Source organism: Rhinopithecus roxellana, chromosome 9, assembly GCF_007565055.1.
Source record: "Rhinopithecus roxellana isolate Shanxi Qingling chromosome 9, ASM756505v1, whole genome shotgun sequence".
NCBI lineage: Eukaryota > Metazoa > Chordata > Mammalia > Primates > Cercopithecidae > Rhinopithecus > Rhinopithecus roxellana.
In genome coordinates this window covers 62786893-62795803 of record NC_044557.1, presented here as the reverse complement: position 1 = coordinate 62795803, position 8911 = coordinate 62786893, and the positions used below count along the sequence as shown (strand labels likewise).

Genomic DNA, 8911 nt, shown 5'->3' with positions numbered 1-8911 from the left:
TGCTTGAACCCGGGAGGTGGAGGCTGCAGTGAGGCAAGATCATGCCACTGCACTCCAGCCTAGGGGACAGAGTCCCTAGGAAAAACAAACTCATAACCAGTGAGACCCTGTCTCAAAAAACAAATAAACAAACAAAAAAACACACATAATCTGTCAAAACTCTTTCTTAGTATCACATGGCCCTGGTTACCTGGCTGAAATTTTTACCATTTATTATTGTTTCAGGTGGCTTAGGATTATTCATTTCCCTTGGTCTCATAGTTCTGTATGGAAGACTTCTTTTCTTAAAGTAACATCCCTGGTCTCTTTTTACCCCCCTACCTCTGCTGTTTGGGCATAAGAACTGGGCATGCATGACTCAGCCTCTTGGACCCCACTTCCCTGTTATCTCGGCTGCCTGCAGAGAGTATGTTTTTAGTCTGTTCTCTACATAGTGTTGTTAGTGGGGCACATTCCATCCCTGTGAAGAAAACCTATGGCTTTCCACCTCTTCCTGTGACCAAGCAGACAAGTTTAATTTGGGACAAAATGTAAGTCACAGATCTAAAACCATGTTCTCCACTCTAGCTTTACCAGCGATCAAGATAAAGTTTTTTTTCATTTTTGTTGTTGTTGTTGTTGTTTTTGTTTTTTTGAGATGCAGTCTCACTCTGTTGCCCAGGCTGGAGTGCAGTGGTGCGATCTAGGCGGGCTGCAACCTCCTCCCCCTGAGATCAAGCGATTCTCCTGCCTCAGCCTCCGAGTAGCTGGGATTACAGGCGTGCGCCACCACACTGGGCTAATTTTTATATTTTTAGTAGAGACGAGGTTTTGCCATGTTGGCCAGGCTGGTCTTGAACTCCTGACCTCATGTGATCTGCCTGCCTCTGCCTCCCAAAGTTCTGGGATTGCAGGTAGGAGCCATGGTGCCCAGCCCAAGATAAAGTCTTGATTTTCAACTGTCTGACTCTTGTGTCTATCTCTCAGTTGGTCTTAAACTTGGGTGAGGAAAAAAGGGCTTAGCTCTGTAAAACCTCAACACTTATAATGTTGTATAGGCAAATTCTTAATGTTTTTTTATAACCTAATTATTTGGACTAGAAGTAATCTATTTTGGTCAATATTTCAAGTGTGGAAAGCACTACTATAGAAACTGTAACAAATCTGAATCATTTAGGAATAAGCTTTGTTTATTTTTTATGTTTTGGTTTTTTAAAAAAATTCCCATTACGTACAATTAGAAAAATAGAAAAAAGAAGTAGGATAAATACTCTTATTATAAGACCCCCATTCAAAATATACTAAAATCACTGTGTTAGTATATTTCCACTAAGAATATTTTCTGGGGTGTACATGGTGTCTCATGCCTGTAATCCCAGCACTTTGGGAGGCTGAGGCAGGCAGATCACTTGAGGCCAGGAGTTCGATACCAGCCTGGCCAACATGGTGAAACCCTGTCTCTACTAAAAATACAAAAATTAGCCAGGCATGGTGGTCTGTGCCTATAATCCCAGCTACTTGGGAGGCTGAGGCACAAAAATCACTTGAATCCGGGGGCAGAGGTTGCAGTGAGCCAATATCATGCTGCTGCACTATAGCCTGGGCAACAGAGCAAGACCCTCTCTCCAAAAATAAATAAATAAATAAATAAATACAATATTTTTAGTGAGTAACACATCCTTGTGGCTGCATTAGTAATTTTTTTTTTTTTTTTTTTTTTTTTTTTTTTTTTTTGAGGCAGAGTCTCGCTCTGTCGCCCGGACTGGAGTGCAGTGGCCAGATCTCAGCTCACTGCAAGCTCCGCCTCCCGGGTTTACACCATTCTCCTGCCTCAGCCTCCCGAGTAGCTGGGACTACAGGCGCCCGCCACCTCGCCCGGCTAGTTTTTGTATTTTTAGTAGAGACGGGGTTTCACCGTGTTAGCCAGGATGGTCTCGATCTCCTGACCTCGTGATCCGCCCGTCTCGGCCTCCCAAAGTGCTGGGATTACAGGCTTGAACCACCGCGCCCGGCCTGCATTAGTAATTTTGTAAGGGAGGCTGCTGATATATGATTGATCACTGCAAAAACAGAATCTTGACTTAATAATTAGTTGTGGTCTACCTAATTTATCTATACCTAAAGAGCTTTTTATATTTAGAACTTTAGGAAGACAATAATTTGTTGAGAATGACCAATCCACTCATTGTGAGAAGAACTAGAGTTTGCTTACAAGATTACATGCAACAAACTACAAAAAATGAACAGTGACATATGACTCCAGACCCTAGTTCTTCCTCATAAAGAACTAGTGGTAACCTTTTTCCAGCATGCGTTTCTTCCAGCAGTCCACAGAATTGTTTGTGGCCTGCTGCCTTGCTATGTATGGACCTCACCAGAAGCCATGTGATGCGTCAGCTCTGTTTCCCCTGCTAAGTACAATGGCTGACCACTAAGCTCCCTCCAGTGGGCTATTCACCTATGCTCTCCTTGGGGCTGTAATCTCTCTGCCCAGTCAGTTTTCTCTTGAGCACTGTAATCGTGGGAGGGACATGTTTAACACCTTTCAGTGGAAAGACTCATTTCCTTTGGAGTCTAAGTTGAAGAAGGATATTCTCACAGGCAGGTCGTAGACCGTGTTAAACACTTCCTGTGTGATGTCATTTAACACTGCAATCTCCTACAACCCAGCAGTAATGCACAGGGACTAATGTCATCCACCAATGTGGGCTACGTGGGCTTTATTTTAAAACAGAGTTGTAAATTATGTAATGTACCACATATATCCAATAAAAGACAGGATTTTTGTAAAAATATTCCTCAGAAAAGAGTCACCATACGTTCAAGTCCTTACAAAGTTGATCATACTATAGAAGGCTCCTTCTCAATTATTTTGTTTTGAATAACAACTTACTGTTTAGATAATACATGTTAGTTTGAAAAAAACTTCAGCCAATGTTAGTTCTTCACGTTTATTGAGGTCATCTGCTGGAATATTTAAAAGTTACTGAAAAACTTACTATGGAGTGAATAATTCACCCTATTACTGAGTCAGTAATAACCCTGAGGTTATTACTACACAATTTTAAGTGCTGGTTACATTTATAAAGTAAGTTTTTAAAAAATTACTTTAAAAATATAAGTGGTTATATTAATACATACCTATGTGGCAAATTAGAAAAATTATCTATCCTACAATTCAATAAAAAAGACAAATAATCCAATTAAAAATGGGCAAAGAATCTGAATAGACATTTCTCCAAGAAAACTGTATAAGAGACCAATAAACACATGAAGAGGTGCTTAGAATTATAAGTCACAGAAGGACAAATCAAAACTACAATAAGATACTACTTCATACCCACTAGGTTGGCTGGAAACAAAAAGTCAGATAACCACAAATGTTGTTGAGGATGTGGAGAAATTAGAATTCTCATACACTGCAAGTGGGAATGTAAAATGGTGCAGCTGCTTTGAAAAAAAGTCTGACAGTTCCTCAAATGATTAAATATAGTATTACCATATTCTAGTCCAGGTATATGCCCAAGCAAAATGAAAACATATGTCCACATAGAAACATGTGCATGAATGTTTATAGCAACTTTCTTCATAATAGCCAAAAGCTGGAAACACCCAAATGTTTATCAACTGATGAATGGATAAACAAGACATTGTATATTTATACAGTGGAATATTATTTAACTGTAGAAAGAAATGAAGTACTGGTATATGCTACAACATGGACAACCCTTGAACATATCATGCCAAGTAAAAGAAGCGAGTCACAAAGGACCACATAATATATGATTTGATTTGTATGAAAGTCCCAGACAGGGAACTCTATAAATCAGAAATTAGATCACAGGTTACTTGGGCCTGGGGGAGGGGATGGGTAGATAAGAAGGTGGTAGTTAAAGGGTATGGAGATTTCTTTTTGAAGTGTTGAAAATGTTTTAAAGCTGATTGTGGTGATGGTTACATATATCTGTGAATATACTAAAAAATATTGGATTACACTTTACATTGTGAGTTGCATGGTATGTGAATTCTATCTCAAAAATTCAACATCTGTTGATAAAATACGATTATCCACTGAAAAAAAGGTCAACTGTCCTAATAGTTTATAGCTGGTTGATTGTAGCTTATAATAAAAATTCCAGGGTCAGGAGCCTATATAAAATAAAAAGTAGTATATCCAAATAAGATAAAACAAAACTAAGTTTTTATTTTTGTTTTTGTTTGAGACAGAGTCTCACTCTGTTGCCCAGGCTAGAGTGCAGTGGCGTGATCTCAGCTCACTGTAGCATCCATCTCCTGGGTTCAAGCAATTCTCCTGCCTCAGCCACCTGAATAGCTGGGATTACAGGTGCGCACCACCATGCCTGGCTAATTTTTGTATTTTTAGTAGAGATGGTGTTTCACCATGTTGGCCAGGCTGGTCTTGAACTCCTGACCTCAAGTGATCTGCCCACTTTTGCCTCCCAAAGTGCTGGGATTACAGGCATAAGCCACCACGCCCAGCCGTTTTTGTTTTGAGACAAGGTCTTGTTCTGTTGCCCAGGCTGGAGTGCAATGGTGTGATGATAGCTCACTGGAGCCTCAACCTCCCGGGCTAAAGTGATCCTCCCACTTTCACCTCCCGAAGTGTTGGGATTACAGGCATGAGCCACCATGACCACCCAAAAATAAAACTAATACACAGACATTAAGTCACTCTTGATGGATGTTAGGAAACCAACTCATTATTCTGAAAACTAATAAAGAGAAGGAATCACACATTTATCTTGCTTTTCCTGAAGACTGCACCTTAGCATAATCGAAAGCTGATAAGAGAACATGTTTCCTTAGAGAAGTATTCTAGCTAACAAATGAAGAAGAAAGGATAGAATCAGAGTATCACCATTTTGCACCCTTTCTGAAATAGTGAATCTAGGTAGTGATGATTAATGGCTATAATAACACAAAAAGAAAAACAACAAACCAGTTAGCCTCTTGATGAACGTGCTAAGAAATATTCTTGCCAATAAATAGAATGTGAATGTGATAAAGTCTCTAGAGCTACCTACTAGTTCCCAGGAGATAAATGTGAGTAGAGGAACATGTTACGAGATACCACAGGAATGCAGTCAGCAAAATTCCAGATGTGAGAAACTCTAAAGAGCCAATCAACAAATGAATTGTATGCAAGGAAAAAAGAGCCAGAGGAAGGAGGACACTCATAGATTAAAAGATAATTTAAAAACCTATCAACTAAATGCAAGGTATGGACCTAGTCTGGATCCTGATTTAAACAACTTTATGACACAATTGGGGAAATCTGAACACTTACTACATGTTTAATGATGTGAAGAAATTATTAATTTTTAGGTATTATAATGCTATTGCAGTTATATTTCTTAAAAAGAGCTTTCTCTTAGGGATACATATTGACATATTTTTGGGTGAAATGATAAGATGTCTGGGATTTGCTTAAAAACAATTCAGGAAGGAGGGCATGGAGGATTATGAACAAAACGTTGGCCATGAGTTGATAGTTGTTGAGGTTTTGTTTGGTTTTGTTTTGTTTTTTTGAGGTGGAGTCTTGCCCTGTCACCCAGGCTGGAGGGCAGTGGCACAATCTCGGCTCACTGTAACTTCTGCCTCCCAGGTTCAAGGGATTCTCCTGCCTCAGCCTCCCGAGTAGCTGCGACTACAGGTGGTACCACCATGCCCGGCTAATTTTTTTTGTATTTGTAGTAAAGATGGGGTTTCATCATGTTAGCCAGGATGGTCTTGATCTCCTGACCTTGTGACCTGCCAGCCTCAGCCTCCCAACGTGCTGGGATTACAGCCATGAGCCACCTCACCCAACCTTTGTTGATATTTCTATATACTTCTATTTGTGTTCGAAATTTTCTGTAATAAATTTTGTTTCTTTGTTTGCTTTTGAGACAGGATCTTGCTCTGTTGTCCAGACTGGAGTGCAGTGGCACGATCATGGCTCACTGTAGCCTCCAAATCCTGGGTTCAAGCAATTATCTCACCTCAGCCTCTGGAGTAGCTGGGACCACAGGTGCATACCACCATGCCTGGCTAATTTTTTTTTTTTTTTGGTAAAGATGGGGTTATCCCTATGTTGCTCAGTCTGGTCTTGAACTCCTGGGATCCTCCCTCCTTAGCCTCCCAAAATGCTGGGATTTCAGGCGTGAGCCACCATACCCAGTCTGTAATAATTTTTTTTGTTTTTAAGAAGAAAATACTATGTTGCAAATCGTTTGGGTAGAAGTGAAGATGAGGTGGTCAGGAAAATTGGTAGAGAACATCTCTTTAGAGGTGATGGAAGACACTGACATGAAACATGCCTTTAAAAAGTTTGAATAAAATGTTTTCATAAAATATGTGAGTGGGAAAAGGCAATTAAAAAAACTGTTTTTTAATACATATAATTTTGTATATGCATTTTAAACTAAAATACTAAGTTAAATATTGTAAGAAGATAGTTAAACATTTCATCTGTGCTTCAGTGGCCAAAATGACTTGGCTCTCTGATGAGTGCAGCCCCAGGCTCCAAATTCCTGACTGCCCTCCTCTCTTGTGGCGGCATTCCTGGAAGGCAGTGGATCTGGAAGCACCAGCGGCCGCCCCGCAGACCGTGAGAACTACTACTGCACAAGCACATCCTACCTGACCATGGGGCAGGAGCACAACCACACTGTGGTATGCAGGGCTGAGGCCTTCCATGCCGTGAAGGCAACCAACACTTCCAAGTTCTGCCCTCATAGATGTGTTGTAGACCAGCTCAACCATCACAATGTCACCAAGAAAAAGCCCTAACTCTGAGCCATAACTCTAGATTTTATAGATCATGGTGCTGCCCTGTTTTTACCTATCCTTGGAACTGAAAAACTGTAGCTTCTACAGAAATGTGAGCCTTTGAACAGGGATCTTATTAAGGCTGTTAAATCAAGTTTAGTCTAAAGCTGCCTCCTTACATATTTTGATTTTGGCCTAAAGTTTTCTCCGTGCGTCATGAACTATAACAAGTGGAGCTGTAAACACACTGTAGCCTACACATGTGCCAATCTCTGAGTTTTGACCAATCACATATAGTCAACTGTTCAAACTGTGTTCAAATAAGGCAAACGCTGAGCTGTAACCAATCTGGCTGTTTCTGTACCTCACTTCTGTTTTCTGCACGTCACTTTCCTTTTCCTGTCCATAAATCTCCTTCCACCATGTGGCTGCCCTGGAGTCTCTGAGCCTACTCTGGCTCCGGATTTGTGAATCGTTCGTTGCTCAGTTAAACTCTTTTAAATTTAATTTTGGCTGAAATTTTTCTTTTATCAAGACAAATGATTTTTTAGGGTTCTCTCTGATGCAGGAGTTACCTCTGCCGCTGCCATCCAGAGGCGCTTGTCAGGATGGTGAAGCTGTTCATCAGAAACCTGCCCCAGGAGGCCACAAAGCACGAGATCCGCTCTCTTTTCAAGCAGTATGGGAAGGTGCTGGAATATGACATCATTAAGAACTACGACTTTGTACACACAGAAGACAAGACAGTGGCTGAGGATGCCATACACAATCTGCACTACTACAAGCTTCATGGGGTGAACATCAACATTGAAGCCAACAAGAGTAAGAGCAAAGCTTCAACCAAGTTACACGTGGGTAATATCAGTCCCACTTGTACCAACCAAGAGCTTCGAGTCAAGTTTGAGAAGTATGGTCCAGTCATCGAATGTGACATCGTGAAAGATTATGCTTTCATACACATGGAATATATAAGGAGTGGTCAGAGGATGCAGTGGAGACCATCAGGGGCCTTGACAACACAGAGTTTCAAGGCAAGATAATGCATGTGCAGTTGTCCACAAGCCGGCTTCAAACTGCCCCTGGGATGGGAGACTGCTATCTCCCAGATAGTGTGGCTGCTATCAGTGTAAGAAAGAAGGTCACTGATCCAAAGAGGGCCCAGTAGATCACACAGGTTGTGTGGCAGACTTTACTAAGCAGTATAATGAACAGTATGGAGCAGTTCACACGCCTTATACCCTGGGCTATGGGGAATCCAGGTATTACAACGATGCATAAGGAGCATCTATAAGCGATACTATTAGTGATGCTGGGTCTGCTTTTATGAGGCAGTAGCAATAGCGGCAGCAGCAGCTTCTGCATATAACTAGGCAGAGCAGACCATGTCCCATCTGCCTCAAGTCCAAAGTACAACTGTGACCAGCCACCTCAACTCTATTTCTGCTAATACCTACGACAGACACCTATTGCCAAGCTCCCGCGCTGCTGCCACTTCAGCTGCTATGGCTGCTGCTCCGGCCACCAATTCCTCCTATTATGGAACGGACAGGAGCCTTACCGTGTCGCCATGCTCCCCACAGTTGGAGAGGGCTATGGTTATGGGCCAGAGAGTGAGTTATCTCAGGCTTCAGCAGCTATACGGAATTCTCTACATGGCATGGCCCGGTATGAACAGGAGCAGTATATGGACCAAGCCTGATATTCAGCCTTTTAAAAACTGGAGGTAGAATAATTGCAGACTGAACCTCCGCTGCGGGCATATATGAGAACTTGCTCCGTGCGGTCCACTTTGCCAGGATGTTTCCATTGCTTCACGTTTCAGTAAACAAAAGAAGTTTGTGACCAGCTATGTTTTCTTTCTTAATTTAATTCTTCTAAGTTGACTTTTCTTTCCTCCTGATACTAGTCTCTGCAGCCTTTTTACTCTGTTCCTTATATTCTCAACCTCTGAACAGTCCTGGGTAAGGATTATGCTGGCATCCCCTTTTTCCTGTGCATTGGAACCCCTCTTATCTTGCTTTTCCTAGGAGTTGAATACTTCTCCCTGCCTACCTGCAGCATCTCCTTTCTCTTTAAAATGACCATGTAGTGGCAAGCAGCCTTTTATTCTTCTCTGTTAGTTCTGGATTCTAACATTGAAGTTAATCTTCTGAAACTGCTA

At 41.4% G+C, this 8911-nt stretch overlaps 1 pseudogene; it reads left to right on the top strand.

The window, feature by feature from the left end:
• The first annotated feature begins 7358 nt into the window (after window positions 1-7358).
• Window positions 7359-8464, top strand: LOC104679881 (annotated as a pseudogene).
• Window positions 8465-8911: the final 447 nt, after the last annotated feature.